The sequence below is a fragment of the Talpa occidentalis genome, unplaced genomic scaffold, assembly GCF_014898055.3.
Source record: "Talpa occidentalis isolate TD23 unplaced genomic scaffold, MPIMG_talOcc4v2.1 talOcc4.2, whole genome shotgun sequence".
Taxonomy (NCBI): Eukaryota; Metazoa; Chordata; class Mammalia; order Eulipotyphla; family Talpidae; genus Talpa; species Talpa occidentalis.
Window position 1 is genome coordinate 76,432,138 of NW_023602073.1, and position 18,282 is coordinate 76,450,419.

An 18,282-nucleotide genomic window follows, 5' to 3' on the forward strand; every position below is an offset into this window, starting at 1 on the left:
TGTCCTTAAAAACCCATTCTTAGCCCAGGTGAATCCATCTACATATGCCCACACCCTACGCCATCAGGCATGCACTCAGGACCACAGGGTTCCTTCATCTATCCTAATGGAGGGAGGGCGGAAAAGCCTGATACTTTTACCTTACCCTACACACCTTAACTGGTTTTGAACACTCCTTGTCACCTTTCCTAAAGTAAATTATCTACTACTCTGTATGAGTTATTGAGAGCTTTCATGGCTTTAATTAAATATTCATAAAAGACAGCATTTTCAACTCAAGTTGCATGCTAGTTTGTTTTATTAAGCATTGGCAAAGGTTCTACTGTTTGGTGATTAGAAGTGGATTAGCAATTTGAATTTCTTCCTTCAGGGCAATTGGTCACATTTCTTTAGCTGCATCTTGGAATCATGCCTTGGGCCACATCTCCAAATTGCTAGATCCAGTTTAAAATTCCAGATTGAGCTTTACATATTCAATGTGTATACTTGCTTTTGGATTCTTGAGCTTTGCCTGGGGGCACCCTCTCTAATTAATCATCCTATAGGTTTGAAAATTTCTACCTAATCCTTTCTTACTTATCAAAAAAAAAAAAAAAAAAAAAACCAGAAAAAAAACTCAGAAAACGTTTTAGTCTGAAAAGTCCTTATTTAATAAGTGTCAGGTCACATAGATTTTAAGATTTAAATACATTTTCTTTTTCAATGCAATGACTCTTCCACACTAGAAAGATGGATGTTTGCGTATACCCACCAGTCACCAACATTGGCAGACAGAAGGCTTGATACAGTAAAGGAAGGAATGGCTATTTAATAGTCCTTTTCTTTTCCATTCAGATCACATACACTTTTACTGAAAGAGGCCTCACAGCACGAAGTCTGATATTACAGCAGTGTTTTCAGGAAGCAATAATTGAATACTCCTCATTAAACTGGTTCATAAAAGAATGCTATTAAAACCAATACAAATAATAAACCTTGAAAATGCTGCTTTAAATTCCAAGAAGGTTGTGAAGATATGTTACAGTAACAGTTTTCTGTTCATAGGGTGATTCTGAAAATCTTGTGGGTTGAATTTTTCTAAGTAAAGCAGGTATCTCACTACTGAATATATTCAATCAGATCCTATGCCTTTTATAGTCAGTCTTCTATAAGAATTTATTTCTAATCCTGACAGGATACCCAACAGAAAGAGCAATTATCTTTAATCACTTAATTAATAGGTAATTCTTACAAAGAGGCTAAACACCTGAACCCACTAAGACTTCTTTGCATGGGCAAATCCAGTTGGTTCAATGTGCTAATTTCACTAAATGAGAATTCAGCTAAACTGTATGTTGTTGCAAATAATAGCAAATGTACCCAATTTGAAAATAATAGTGAAGAAGTTATTTTTTTGTTCCCTTTTTAATCACAGAGGCAGCTGTGGAAGGCCCCAAATGCACGGGGCGTATGGCTCACCTCACTATCCCAGATGGTGCTGCTGGCCCAGCCTCCCCATGTCCACCCTGGCGGCCTTCAGGCCTCCCCTTGGCCCTCCTTCTCCTCAGTGGTCCAGCTGCACTGCTGCTTTGTGCTGGCCTTTCCCCACAGTCTCCTCTCATTGTTTGTAATCTCTCAGTGTTTTTTCTTCTCAGAGTTTTCCAAAATTCTCTTTTACTCAGGTCCGAGATCTGTTATGATATGGCTTCTGAAGGAGATCAAAATTCGCATGGATAGGCATCTGCATCATTATAAAATGTTACTAATGTGTTTCTCAGTTGTGGCTCTCAGAGGACTGAGATAATCTATCTTCCAGGTATGGATATTTCTATATTTTAGTCCAAAGGTGTCTTAGTTTTTCTGATCTGAAAAGTGTAAAGGACCCCTTAGCTAAGTAGTTCTTGTTTTACTTTTTATCTTCTGAGGCATGTAGTGATTGTTGTTGTCTTCAACCTAAGTCATTTAGGAAAAAAAGAAAAACAAACCTGGACCGTTGGTAGCATTTCTTCTTGCTCATTTCAGTGAATGCATTTCTTACAAGTTTCCAGGTGATGCTGATGATGCTGGTCCTGAGACAGAACTCAAAACCACTAGAGATAAGAGAAAATAAAGGGGTTAAGGGTTCTACTTTGAGAGTTAATTATAATTCCCATTTCACCCTTTCCAGTTGGGTAGTCACTCAGTTGACAAAACTCCCTAGAGTTCAGTTTCTTCACTGTTAAAATGAATTTAACAAAACATCCTTTCCAAGGTTGTTAAAAGAAAAAAATGAGATAGTTTATTAAGCATTTGAAAGAAAGTGATTGTGATGGCTTTCTTTCTGTTATTACTTTTTATTTCTTCCCTACAACTCAATTTTCAGGAGTTCTAATTGAATCATAAAGGATCCTTTAAGCATCCAATTTGGTTAAGGAAAGTGTGTCTATTTAGAAAGTAAAAAAATAAAATCTCTTTGAAAGGCTCTTGATAAAATAATGCTTCCAATATTCATCTGGACATGCACAATTATAGACAAGAGAATTTTGAAGGGAGGTTCTTCTTTTGATTGGGGTCTTACATCCCCAGCTACCAAAACATATTATAATGTCACAGTAATCAAAACAGTATGGTATTGACTAGGGAAAAAGGCAAATAAATGAAAAGCATCTGTTACCAACCACCAAGTTAGTTCATATCCCTGATGCCCAGTTAGAACAAATACTGCCAAGGAGTGTTTGAGGCTGGGAAACAATTTATTAATCAGAAGATGACACCATCTGAGGTGATAGGATCCTAAGTTCAAATCTGCCACCGATAATAAAGAGGTTTCTAGATCTTTATAGGTGTGGGTATGTGCAGGGATTGGAGAAAGGGATTTAACTATTTTAAGAAAGAGCAAAAATCAGCAAGGGGTTTAAGGAAGCAGGCATCTTGGCACACGATCATTATCTAAGTGACTCCAGAGTCCTTCTATCCTGTTGATGACTGCAACACAGGATTCTGCATTATCATCTCACCATCTGGCTTCTTTGTGAAAGAAACAGAGAGGTATGTATGAGATAAAATTTTATTTTTTGTGGGGTTAGAGAGCTCTGCTCCTTGATTCATATCCATGTCTATATCAAATAGAGTAAAATATTTTATGTATCACACAAATACACAGTTTCAAGTTAATGAGAAATAATTCCTGGGTGATTTTTGAAAAGTCAAAAAGTATCAAATTTCCATTCAATGTGTGATACCATGCGATATTTTCATAATCTTGGGGAATGAAAAGAAATAAAGATAAAAATGTTATATTTGACTTGACATAAATTTGAACCTTTTGTTTGAAAAGGTGGTTTTTTTTATGAAAAAATTTGAAGGTCAAAAGAGACTGGTAGAAAACACTTAAGTTATAAAAGAAGATTGATATATGGATGATAAAACTACCTTTTTGAAGTAATAAGAAAACAAAATACATATAATTTAAAACAGGCCAAGTATATCCATAGCCAATTCATAAGGGTAGGAAAGATATAAATGCCTGATAGATTGATGATTCATATTTTGACATAATTCATATTGTCAAAGTTATGGAAACCCTATCACTGTCCTCTAATGTCTGTAAAAATGTAAATTTATCAAACTTTTTGATAAGCAAACTAAACATGTACATAACCTATAAAATATCAAGTCTATGGTTAGGAATTTATGCAAGGAATACTTTCTTATAAGCACAATGATATGTTCACAGGAATGTTTATTGAGGCATTTCTGTTAATAATGAAGAACTAACAACAATCTAAATGTGCATCAACAGGGAAATGGTTGAATAAAATAAAATAAACATACATCTGAAGGAATGGTTCAACGTGTAAGAAAGTAAGAAATAGCCCTCATTTTTTGTAGCTTCACATAGTAGAAGGGGTAGAGATCTCCCTGGAGCCTCTTTTTTTATAAAGATTTTATTTGTTTATATAAGCACTGGGGTACAGGCCAGAGGCGCGGAAGGGTGAGAGAATTCACCAGAGACAGAGCAGGGAGCAGAACAGGCAGAAGGACCAAAAGCACTGCTGAGGGGTGCAGTGGGCGAGACAGGAAAGGTCTGCCTCGCCATGTGGGTATCTCCCTGGCCTGCTGGGAATCGAACCCGTGCTGCAGAGGCTGTGCTCAACCCACTCTGCCACTGGAGAGGCTCTGCAACCTCTTTTTTAAAGACATCAATCCCATTCATGAGGGCTTGATCCTCATAATTTAAGCACCTCCCAAAAGTGCTTATACTACTAATACCACCACTTTGGGGAGTTAGTATTTCAACATGTGAATTTGGAGGGGAGCCATAGCACCCATTATTAGAATATCAGAATTTATGATAGGAGAATAAAGTGGAACAACTGAAAGTGCAAAAACAAAACATGAGCAGGGAAAAGTGCCTTTGTCTCAGATACCCATTACTAGAACCTTTACAGTACCCTTAGATCATTAACAAATCATACCCCTAAAAGGCTTTAAGAAAATCTCCAGCATGTCTCTGTTGTTTCTTTGTTGGCAGATGAATGAAAAAGATAAGAACCTGATCATCCTTGGTACCCAAAGATTCCCCTGCATGGCTAACACGGTCAGGGAGGTAACAGGGAACCTGATGAAACTCACTTTTTTTTTTTTTAAGATTTTTATATATATATTTTTTTTTTATACAAGAACCGGGGTATAGGCCAGATGTGCGGGAGGGTGAGAGGATTCACCAGAGACAGAGCAGGGAGACTGAAGAAATAACACTGCTGAGGGGAGCAGCAACAAGCAAAGCAGGAGAGGTCTGCTGCCCCATTGAGTTTTCTTCCCTGCAAGCTTGAACCCGCACTGGGGAGGCTGCAGAGAGCTTCACAGTGTGGCGCTTAACCACCTGTGCCACCAGGAAGGCCCTCACTTTTTTTTTTTTAATACCTTTATAAGAATTCTACCCTGATACTCAAGAGGGGAAATGTTTTTTGTAAGGCATGAGCCCCTCATCTCCCAAAAATACCTGTTTTCTGATTATACCTGACTTTCCTAACCCTAGCTCTTGTCTTTCATATTTAGTTTATGATTTTATGATTGAGAGCTTGGACTCAGTAACTCAACTGCTTTCAACAATAAGATGGGGGACCCCACACAACTTTGAGACAGAGCCCGATGGGTCAGCAATCCACTTCTATAGTCCTGCCTTAGAGAAGTTCCCACACTGCCATACAAAGATGTATTTATAAGAATAATAGCATTTTTGGACCTCCCTGGTGGCGCAAGGGGTTAAGACACAACCTATGAAGCTGTCCGCAGCCACTGCAGCATGAGTTTGATCCCCGGCCAGGGCGCTATCCACATGGTGCAGCAGACCTCTCCTGACTTGCCCACTGATCCCTTCAGCAGTGTATTTCCTTCGATCTGCCTGTTCTGTTCCCCACTCTGTCTCTGGTGAATCCTCTCACCCCTGATGCCTCTGACCTGTACCCCAGTTCTTGTATGCATAAATAAATAAATCTTTTTAAAAAAAGAATAATAGCATTTTTATTTTTTAAAGATTTATTTATTTATACATACAAGAATTGGGGTACAGGCCAGAGTTGCAGGGGGTGAGAGGGTTCACCAGAGACAGAGTGGGGAACAGAACAGGCAGACTGACTGAAATACACTGCTGAGAGGAGCAGTTGGAATAATAGCATTTTTAATAGCAAAAATTAGAAGAAAAAATATTCAATAAGAGAAGAATAAAGAAATTGTCATATAATCAAATAGTAGAATGGTATATTGCAAAGAAAATTAAGGAACTAAAGGAGTATATGTCTACCCAGGTGATTCTTACAACATAATTTTGAATGAAAAAATATTTTAGAGGAATCCATACAATGTATCATTACAATAAAGTTTGAAAAACATGCAAAACAATACTGAATACTGCTTAACAATGCGTATGCATATATTTCTACACTTGCAGAAAAAAAGAAAAGTATGGGTATGATAGATACAATTTAGAATAGTCTGTGCTGGTGGCAGGAGGAAATAGTTTTGGCATGGGGGTACACAACATGAAACAAAACATTGTGTCCAATGTGGGTAATAATATAGCAAATGCTGACACAATTTGGAATATTTTCAGTCTTCAAAAATGACATGTAGATTACTCATAAATCTGAAGAAAAATTTTAATATGAAATTGAAAAACAAAACAAATTAAAGGTATATTATTCTACATTTAGAATAATAGGATCATGTGTATGAGAATTGAAAGGTAAAGTGCAAAAATGGAAATAATTTTTGTATTCTACTCATAATTTTTAATTGTTTCTGCAATTCTTCTAAGAATCATATAAAAAATCTGGAGGTCTAGAGATATTGATCTGATAACTTGGTTAGAATCGGAATATTCATTATTCAGAATCTGGAGATCCAAGGGACACTAAAATAGGCTAATGGTTTGAAGCAACTATCTTGAGGCACACAGAATTTTTTTGTTATGGATGAACTGGGAGATTGCATTAGCTCACAACTATTTTTATCAATTTGAAATTATTTTAAAAAATATATAAAAATATTTCTGTGAAAAAAATAAATATGAACCAAAGATCCTAAAAAATAAGAATAGCGAAGACTTATTGAATTGTTTATCATCATCACATATTCTCACAGTTCTATCACTAAAAGAATTATGATACTGACATCTCACAGGATGGCTATTATCAAGAAACAAAAGACAACCGTGTTGGTGAGGACATGAAAAAATTAAAAACCTTACACATGATTGTTTTAAATGCAAAATGATGCAGCCATTATAGAAAAAAACAGCATGGAAGTTACTAAAAAAATAGGATTACCATATGATTCAGCAATCTTACTCCATGTGTTTATCAAAAAGAATTGAAATCGAGGTCTGGAAGATCTACTAGCACTCATGTTATTGCAAAACTATTCACAATAGCCAAAATATAGAAACATCCTAAGAGTCCATCACAGATGAATGGATAAAGAAAATGTGTCTTTCACATACAAAAGAATACTATTCAACCTTAAAAAGAAGAAAATTCTGCAATATGTGACAGTATGGATGAACCTGAAAGACATTATGCTAAGTGAAATAAGCAGTCACAGAAATACAAATACTACATGATTCTATACCAGTGGTGCATATAAAAAAACAAATTCAGATACAAAGAGTAGAATGGTCGTTACCAGGTGTTAGAGGGAGGAAGAATTTGTTAAGAGGATAGATCTCAAATTAAGTGTTATCACAATTTAATATAAAATAAATAAGAACATACTGGCATGTGAATGTATGTATACTAGACCATTGGAAAGGAATAGGAAGTTCATAAACAGATCCAAATACATACATAGATCAGATTTAATAAATCTAGAAAGCATATGATAAAGTTGTTTATTAAATTTCTAAGGAAAACATTGACTTTTAAATAAATATTAGAACAGATGCATAATCTTGAGAGAGGAGAAAATGAGTCCATATTCAAAACATAGCAAATAAACTCAAAATGAATCATCTATTATAGTGAAATATGATTTTAATAGACTCTCATTCTTAGCTCTCTTTATTGCAAGAGCCAAGATGCAGTGACAGATTGCAAACAATGAGATAAATATCATTCTCACTTAAAGAACTCAGGACTCTTTGGAGCACAGGATGCTCTTTGGACCACTGAGACAGCACAAGATAAACCTGAAACATCTTGGTTCAGAAGATAAGGAAGTGCTGAAAGAGTGGTAGAAACATTATCAAAAACACATGAACAAACAAAAACTCCAATAAAATCACAGGAACAATAATTTGACAGGTCAGATTTCAGACAATGTGAAAATCTATCTATCTATCTATCTATCTATCTATCTATCTATCTATCTATCTATCTATCCATCCATCCATCCATTCTGCATCTATTATCTGTCATCTACTGATAGGAATGGGTTATAACATATTGAAGAAAAATAATGACAAAGAAAATCAAACAAAGTCAGATTGTAGGGTATGTCCTAACACTACTGACCTGGACTCTTCAAAAAAAAAAAAAATGCCAATGCCACGTTAAAGAACCGAAAAGACAAGATACTGTCTAAATTAAAGCACGCAGAGACCTTGGATTTGAAAAGCACAGTTAGAAAAGACATTTTTGCAGACAGAGAAATTTGAATATTAATTCTGTGTTAAACAATCTTGTATCATGTTAAATTTCTTGGGTATGAAAATGGTGTGTTTATTTAAGAGAATATTCTTGTTCTGAAGAAATGTAGGAACATAATTAGAAGTGAGATGTCAAGGTATCTAACTTATTTTCAAATGGTTTTGTCAAAATGTGTATAGGTCTATGTGTGTGTGTGTGTGTGAAAGAGAGGAAGAAGGAGATAGATGAAATAAATGTTGGAAGATGTTAACAACTGGGGATCTAGGTAAAGGCTGTATGGTGTCCTTTAAACTATTCTTTCAATTTCTTACAACTGTCATTTTTCAAGATAAAAAGTAGAATTTACCAAGTAATTATATCATCATTTAGATATATAGGAATATTTATAAATCAAGTAATTTGTTTTGAATTCTTTATAAATGAAAGCAGATATAAGAAACAACATAAAAATGTACTAAGGGATAAATTATGTAAGTAGGAACCATATGTCTCTTGACAGATAAAGACAGATTCAAGAATAAATTAACTACCATAAGGTCATACTCTAATGTGTATAAAATTTCACTTCTGTGAACTTTTTAGGGCAACTGAACATCAAATGTGGTCCTTTGACTACTTGGAAATTTCCTTCCAGACTGTTGGCTTGAGGATGCTCATTGCATTACACTTTATCAGAAGGAACAGATCTTTCAAAAATTTTGTTTTTCTTCTTTTTATATCAACTATTTTTTCTCACATTTCTGCAGGGATTGAAATATCAGTAGGGATGCATTCAACTTCTTAACTACTTTCTTCAGTAACTGATGATGCATTGGAAACCCATTAGATATGTTGAATAAGATAGTTGCAAGGTTGAAATGAACAATGAAAGTAAGAGTGCTGAAGTGCCAGCAAGGGACAGAGCAGGTTTTGTATGGATCCAGGTAAAGGAGGAGTCCTGGAGCGCTCAGTGGCTTTTTCAGGCTTTTAGTATTTTTTTAAGACTTATTTTTATTTATGCATACAAGATCTGGGGTGTAGGCCAGAAGTGCTGGGGGTGGGGAGCAAGAGAGGATTCACCAGAGACAGAGCAGGGAGCAGAACAGGCAGATCCACTGAAATACACTGCTGAGGGGAACAGGGGCAAGACAGGAGAAGTCTGCTGCGCCATGTGGGTTAGCTCCCTGGCCAGGATGGAGCTTATGCTGCAGTGGCTGGGGATAACTTGATAGCACTGAGACTTTAACCCCTGCACCACCAGGGAGGCTTGACTTTTTTTTTTTTTTTTCAGATTTATTTTATCAAGAACTGGGGTACAGGCCAGAGGTGCGGGAGGGTGAGAGAATTCACCAGAGACAGCGGGGAGCAGAACAGGCAGACAGACCAAAGACACTGCTGAAGGGAGCAGCGGGTGCAGCAGGAGAGGTCTGCGCCATGTGGGACTCTCGCAGCAGGCCAGGAATAGAACACGTGCTGCAAAGGCTGCGGACAGCTTCACAGTGCTGCACTCAACTGGCTGCGTCACTGGGGAGGCCCGAGGCTTGACCTTTTTTTTTAGTTTTTATTTTTTAATTATTTGTTTTATTTTTCATATTCACTTTCAAACAATATCTGCTTCCCCCCAACCCCCAGGTGCAGCCCCACAGAGTTTCCCCCTCCAATGCACCCGAGCACCATCCCCTCAGTCCCCTGCGCTCCTCCCTTCCCACCTCCCATCCCCTCCCTTTTCCTCCCCTGCAGTGTCTCAGACCTACAATCCTCTGTCTCTGCTCTGTGGTACCTTGTACTGTCACTACTTTTTCACACGGATGTCCTATCTGGCTCCCCCAAACTCCTGCCACAAGCGAAACCATGTGATACCCCTTCTTTTCCCTCCAGCCCATTTCATGGAGCACAACTCCCTCCTGCTCCATCCATGCCTCTGCGAACGGCATGAGTCCATGCCCCTTTCTACACCATTTGTAGTGAGGCAACCAGGTGCAAGGCAGGCAGGAGGGCCAGGGGCCAGAGGCTCTCAGGCCTTCCAGCCTGCAGCGAATCTTCACTCTTTCTGGGCTCTCTGGCGTTCTCTCACGGTCTTTACTGCATTCTGCCACAAGACCCTTTGCCACCCTTATATGCCCAGTCTCTAGGCTCAGGTGTGTCCCTTACCGATGCCCATACAATGCTCTAGGGGCCCCAAATCAGGCCTGTGGATAAGCCCCCAGGTGTCTATCATAAATGCTAATGATAGGGAGGGCGGAAAAAACCTGATAACTTTCATTTACCCTACGAGTGTTAAAGCTGATTATAGCCAAGATTTAATATTTTGAAAATGTATACATTCTTCTTTCCTGTGTATTGTCTCATCTTCTTACCACATGGGGATCTACCAAGTAAATCATCATTAATTGCGATGTCACACATCACTATTAGTACCACCTGCCTGGCCAGAGGAAACAGTTTGACATTTTTCCTCAGTGCAGTTGCACTGCTGGATTCATATCCTGCTCTGTCCCCCACTGGCTGGGTGACTTTGGGCAAGTTACTTAACCTGTCTGGCTTCAGTCTCAGGTGTAAAATGGACTTAATAATAGTATCTAATTCATAGCTTTGTTGAGAAGATTAAGTGAGAATGCTTATAGCACAGGGTCTTATACTTAATAAACAGTTATTTAATTTAATGTTAACATTTAAACGTAATGTTAAGTAGGTTATTTTTAAATAATGTATCTAGTAAGTTATTTCTAACATCATCTTGTCAATGAGATTTTTGCAAGAAAGCTAGACTAAAATATTTTACATATATCAACCTTTCTATTTTCACATTTACATATTGTGATAACTTGTCTACAAGTTGTTGCCCATAAACATAGACTTTTATTTTAATTAATTTATTTTTATTTTAATATTTATCATTTTTAAAATTTTTTACACAATATTTGCTTCCCCCCACCCCCTCAGGTATAGTCCCCATAGAATTTCCTTCCCCAAGGCACCCTTGCACCATCACCTCAGTCCCCTGTGCTCCTCCCTCCCTCCCTCCCTCTGATCCCTCTCCTTCCTCCCCTGCAGGTTGTCTCTGGTTTATAATTGTCTGTTTTTGCTTTGTTGTATTTGTTATTATAATTTTTTTATACTGATGTCTTATTTGGTTCCCCTATATTCCTGTTATAGATGAAACCATCCAATATTTTTCTTTTTCCTTCTGGCTTACTTCACTGAGCATAATTCCTTCTAGCTCCATCCCCTTTGCTGCGAATGACATGAGTTTATCTTTTTTGATTGCTGAATAATATTCCATTGTGTTTATATACCACACCTTCTTGATCTAGTCTTCTATTTTGGGGCATTTGGGTTGGTTCCAGGTTTTACCTATTGTAAATAGTGCTGCAATAAACGTAGGTGCACAGGTGTTCTTTTGAATCACTGTTTTTGTGTCCTTTGGATAGAGCCCCAGGAGTGGAACTGCCAGATCGTATGATAGCTCCATTTTTTAGTAGACTGAGGAAACTCCAGGCAGCTTTCCACAGTGGTTGGACCAGTTTGCACTGCCACCAGCAATGTAGGAGAGTTCCTTTCTCACTACATCCTCGCCAACATTTGTTGCTTGTTTTTTTGATATGTGCCATTCTTACTGGTGTAAGGTGGTATCTCAGAGTGGTTTTGATTTGCATTTCCCTGATTATAAGGGATGCATAAACATAGACTTTTAAATTCTTGACATGGAAATACATTTAACAAAATGACCCACATGTCTGTGACCCACTAGGGTTTTTTGCTTTTGTTTTTTTTGGTCACAAGCAATTGTTTAATATACATTTCCTTCCTATATATAATGTCAAGAAATGTTTCCTGTTACATATATGCAAAAGTTATTTTTTTCAAACATGTTAGATTGAAGCTGGTGCTTCAATAATTTGGATTCTCATATTTTTCTTGTGGGGTAATTTCACGTTTGATTGACTTTCACAATGTATTTAAGGATCTGGAGTTAACACCGGCATTGAGCAGGAATCAGAGCAGACCTGACTTAACCTGAACTCCTGTTCTGACCTCTTCCCAGTTCTTCACTCCATGTAAAATCAGACTGCATATTGGTTCATTTACTCATTTTTCTGTAAACATGTATCATTTGACTGCTTAGTGTTAAAAGTGAAATGAAAGGAATAGCAACTTGTTCTCTAGGAAGAACCAATGTAATGAGAAAAATAAATCATACACATAAACACAGTAATATTAATGTATAAATGGCTAAAATGAGTGATCTAATTAGGTGAAGCTTAGTAAAACCTGGTGGAGGAAAGATGCCTGCCCTGTTTATGTTGAATGAATTGCTTTTAAAAAGATGGTTGACCAGAAAGGAACTGAAAGGCATTCTATGCGAAAGGAATTTAGAATGGAAACCAAGTTTAACATATTGTCAAAAGACTGAGTTAATAGGGTTTTGGGGAGAAGCAGAAATAATAGGTAGTGTGGAGATCGATTACAGAGTATATTAACTTGAAATATCATGTATTTTGCCCCGAAGGAAACTGGAATCTTTGGAGGATGTTCAGCAGTGTGATAGTTTGATGAAAGAATATTTTATGGGAATTTAAAATGTATTAGTGTAGCTGAATGAATGAGGAAAAACAAACCAGAAAGCGGGAAACATTATTCTGCATTTAATTTTTCTGAGGAAGATAGATATTGGAGGTTTATGTACATATTAGTAGAACATACACTTGGAAATTCAGGGCTGGGGATAGAACTTTGAGTCATTATCATGAAGATGATATTGAAGCATTTAAAAGGGTAAGAACAGGAGCAGGGGAAGGGCTAAGGACTGATTCAAGCAAGTCAATAAGCTAAGAAATTCAGCAATAAAGGAATGCTGAAATGTAACATAGAGTTACATCCTAAAATAAGTCTTCCTTACTGTTTGTATTTGTGTTTTACCATAATTCTTTTTTTTTTTTTTTTTTTTATAGAGGCGTGCTTTATTTATTTGTTTGCTGGTTTCTTTGTTTGTTTTGTTTATACATGCACTGGGTACAGTCAGAAGCACGGGAGGGCGAGAGAATTCACCAGAGCCAGAGCGGGGAGCAGAGCAGGCAGAAGGACCGAAGTACACTGCTGAGGGGAGCAGCGGGCGGCAGGAGAGGTCTGCGCGCCATGTGGGACCCTCCTCCGGTGGCCGGGGAGCAGCCGGGGATCGAACCGGCGCCGCAGAGGCCGCGCGCAGCTTCGCAACCCAGCGCTCAACCGCTGCGCCACCGGGGAGGCCCTTACCATAATTCTTTAGGTCCAATGCCACACATCATTTTGTACAGTGCCACAGCATTACCTAATGAATCTAATGACTCTGGATTGGAAAATACTTGACAAGGTATTAAAGGCACCAAGTAACTCACAGGAGTTCATTCTGAATGTTTTGCTACAAATTATATTTTTAACCTTTTGGATAAATATAATGGGAATGAAGAATATTCCAGATTCAAATGGGAAAGACTACGGAATCTCCTTACCTGTGAAAGATGGATTAATCAGGAAATCATTGGGGGAAACAGTGGCAGCAGGAAGTTTGGTGAAGGATCATATCCACTTTTGTGGGTAAATGTTGATCATATTAAAGTTGTATATGATAAGGAGAAAGGAACTAGACTTTTTGAAGGTCAGCTATGTATCAGGGATAATGTACCCCAGCCTGAGCTTGAGGTTACATATTCTTGAATCCAGTGAGGAATGGAGGTGAAGGCAGATCGAGTTTGGCTCACACATTATTTTGCAGTGCTGAGCAGGCATGGCTCAGGAGATGGAAGTTAAAAGCAAATAATTACCTATGGGGGCACATGTAAGCAGGGCATAAAGGGTAGTTTGCCTCTTCTGAGCGGGCTAGAGAGCAGATGGAGATAGTTGTTACCTGATTTGTTATCCAATTTGATTTGTAAGACATTCCATCTGCATCCCTGTGACTTAATGGTCTTAATGGTGGAAGTCTTAATGGTCAGGTTTCTGATGAGATGTTTGGGGAATTGCAGAAGGAGAGATTCTTAGTTACTGACCTGGAACTTCAGAGGGTTCTTGATCCTTAAATCTTTTGAGGCCCAAATTGATTGAGCAGATCATTTTCTCTCCAGTCTTCATATTCCTTCATCTTTACCCGTGAATCTTCAAAAGTCTCCTTTCCTGTTTTTGAGCAACAGTATTAGGTTGCTTTGAGAGTGGACTGGTAGACCTTATCTTTCAACAGTTCTGCTGGGCATCTGTTAGGCCCTGTGTTTAGGACCTTATATATACTTCAAAATTGTGAGGGAATTGCAATGCAAAGTACCTGGAAATTTCAGTTAGGGTTTAGATGCCCACCAGAGTTGACTAATAATTGGGGACCAAGCATTTAGAGTAGGTCTAGGAAAAGAAAAACATTTGCAGAATCTAGTGCTAGCGAGGTATTTTTCTTTGCCTTAAGCATCTTAGACTCAAATGGCTTATGTATCGAGTTCCTTGGAGGTTCCAAACAGAAGAAAATAACCTCCAAGGCATGATTTTCTAATGAATATGAAATCTTGCTATAAGCAACCTATCTCAATGGAAATACTGGCCTTGTGGAGAGAGAAACTAAGGAGATATTATATCTTGGTGTGAAAGTCAGGGTGATTTTTCCTTTGGTAGTTTGTTTCCCAGCCTGAAAAAATATTTGTGTATAAATGTGTAAGGGGAATTATAGAACCAGAGCTAAAATTTATTTTTTCTGAGCATGTGTTAATATAATACTACAAAAATGCAAAGGTCTGCTGTCAGAATATATTAATAAAGTATTCCTTTAGAACGACATCTCAAAACCAGTCAATGCTTATAAAATATATCTTTACAAAAGAGAAAAAAAGAGAAACAAGTATCTGGAGTTGCCTAATTGGTTCCAAATATGTGCATGTGCATGTTCTCTGGGGGATACTCTTCCCTTTCAGGAAGAAATATCTTACATATTCCTCCGAGATTTATTCTTAGGGTAGGATGACAGTAAATGGGAACATTTATAAGTGGTTAAAATGGTTTATTTTGCTAAATATTTACATCTCTGGCCATAGATTCCATAAGAAAATAACAGACATTTTAAAAGAAAAGAATAAATTAGAATCAATGCACTTAGATGACTTAATTGATTAAAATTCAGAAATACAGGTTAACTTGTAAGCAAAACATGGATAATTTTATTTTTGCTGTTTACATTGACAGAATATTTCATTCCTTGCTGTTGCTGTCTTAGAAGGGTATTAATGCAGCGTGGAGCTTTTGGAAAGCAGATACGAACCTGGATATCCCACTTACTTGCCAATATTTTATGACCAAGCAGATGTGTACGCAAATCACACCTGTTCTAATTCCAGAAGCTCTGCTTCAGTCAATCACTTTAAAATAACTTCTGTCTCTAAGACATAAAATGTTCTAAAGTATCTTGAAGGCTGGACAATGAAGGTGTCAGCAGCTCCCCGACCAAGGGCACAGCTGAAACATATGGTCACATTTTGCATTCTTTCATGGGACTCCAGGGAGCACTCAATGACAAATCAATGAAAACTTCTCATGGCTGGGAAAGTGAGAAGCCCAGAGAAAGTGTTGGGGGGACAATAGGCTCATCTTGCTCTACAAATGGTTTTCATTTGCTCTTCTGTTCAGAAAAATCTTGAAGTGGTAGTGGCTGTGTGTGAGATAGTAAGAGCAAGTAAATCTTATTTTGAAAGTTAACCTTGTTCTCTGATCTGATAAGGTGAAACTTAAAGTAGTTAGCATTTACTATTTTGACTATGAGTGAAATATTTTTGCTTTTATTTGCCATAAACCAAGTATCATAACCCAGAGAACAGACTGATGCATTTCTATAACGATATATGAATAGGTAAGAATCTCGTGGTTCTGTAACCCACATCCCCAGATGTCACTGTTTCAGTTGAATCTAGGGTCTTAAAAAATTCTGAAGAATACCTTTTACAGAAAAATTAATTAATTTAAAAAAAAAAGATTTATTTATGCATACAAGAACTGGGGTGTAGGCCAGAGGTGCGGGGGTGGGGTGGGGTGAGTGGATTCACCAGAGAGAATGGGGAGCAGAACAGGCAGACTGACTGAAATACACTGCTGAGGGGAGCAGTGGGCCAGACAGAAGTCTGCTGCACCATGCAGGTCAGCTCTCCGGCCAGCGGGGTATCGAACTCATGCTGTGGTGTCTAGTGATAGCTTGATAGCGCTGTCTTTAACCTCTGTGCCACCAGGGAGGCCCAAAATTAATTTATTTTGAATCCATGATGGGCATTATGAAAACTGGGTTCTGATATAATTCCATGTGCATGTGCTTTTCTTCTATGTATGTGCCTTATGTTGTGTCTGCTTGGTAAAAGCAGGCTGTTGGGTACATAGAATTTACTGGGCAATGTCTGGAAATAGCACAATTATTTTTTATTGTAGTCCTTGCAGATACTTAGCAGTTAATTGTTGGTGAGAACAACTGTGCTTGTTGTCTGTCCGGTGTCTTTAATCCATGGCAACCACGTTCATAGTTGACCCTTCAGCCACTGGCTGATTATCTCACCAGTTGCCACAGTTTTTTTGTCATTAAAATTTTCACATCGTTTTAATTCTTTATTGTCCTTTCCTGTATCACCACTATAGTTTATTTGATACTATCAGAAATTATGCTTAGGTGTTTTCACAGTGAATTCCAAACTTATTCTGATCTTTTATTGATAAGTATCCTTATATCACTTCTTAGGAATTCAAAGTTTGCACCCAAGATGAAATCTCCTTCGATAAGATTCTACTACATGTTCTTGAGTTTTAAGATATAAAACTCCAATTGCCTTGGAAACAAATTGCTGCAGCATGCAGTCTGAAAAAGCTACAACTTCAGTTTTACTGCACGGGGATTATTGTTATTCACCATGTGTACCTACATCTGCGCAGGAAACAAAAAGGCCCAGCACAGCATAAGCTTCCAAATCCTGAAACATTCTGTGGGACTCTGTAGAAGCAATGATATTTTTGTAGTCCAGCTCTATCTGTTCTTTATGCTCTCATTCCCAGACACAGTGACTAAGAAGGGGGTTCTTTTTCTTTTGGTCCCTCATGTTCAGATCTGCTGCCTATGTATTCCAGGCTCTAAGGAATTGTGAAGGTGAAAATGGTCAACACAGTGTTGATTTCATCATTGAAACTCTTAAGGACTGTGGAGGAATGGTTTTAGGAGAGTCTTTTACATTTTTAGCTGTGTTGCTAGGTAGTCCTTTCACCCATCAGTGTTAGTTTTTCTATCTCCTCATCATCTCTTCACACACAAATCCTGTATTTCTATATATGTATGCAGAAGTACAATAAGAATATTACTATTACTATTGTTGCTATGAAGTAATGTCTAGTGCATGTGAATATTGACAGACATACATGCCATTCATAATTTACTGATTTCTCTGACTTGAGGAAAAGATTAGGGATTAGATCTATAGAAAATATTACTCACTTGCCTCAAAAATAGTATCATGCAACTATGCTTGGAGCTCTGAAATACTGATGAAAAGGATGCTATTTAAAAATTCCTCAGATTGACTTTTGTGGTTTAGTTTAGTGGGTTTGAGGTAATTGAAGGAAGAAGAAAGTATTCTAAGAAGAGGAGCAGACCCAGATACAAATAACACTCCAGTCAGTTGTGGGGAATGCCATAGAAAGGTAGCTATAATGTCTCATTATATTGATATGAAAAGCAGTAGGGATGCTCCATTTACTGAAACACCAGGAGAGATGAACATGCATATAATAAGAACATAAAAGTAGTAAAGGCAGAACATTCCAAACACTTATCTTCTGAGGCTAGACTTAATAGAACCCTTGAGTACCACAAAGGAATAGATGAGGGGATCATACTATCCCAAACTGCAATCACATGCTTTGGGAAAATGATCCTCTGGATCATCAACACACTCAGCCTCAATGTCCTCAGCTTATCTTATGACTCTTCATCTCAGACTTGAACATCTAAAATAAAGAATGTCAGAGAGGCTGCTCACCACAGCTCCTCAGCATGGAGTCTTTACAAGCTGGAGTTACAGGCAGTGGGAAAGGGTATGGCCAGACACAGTGGAGGGTGCTGGAAAACCGGGTCTCCACGGTTGTTGGTGTATAGCCACCACCATAATCCCTGACTGGCTTGTGGTGCTTCTCCCAGCACCAGCCTCTGTTGAGGTTGTCA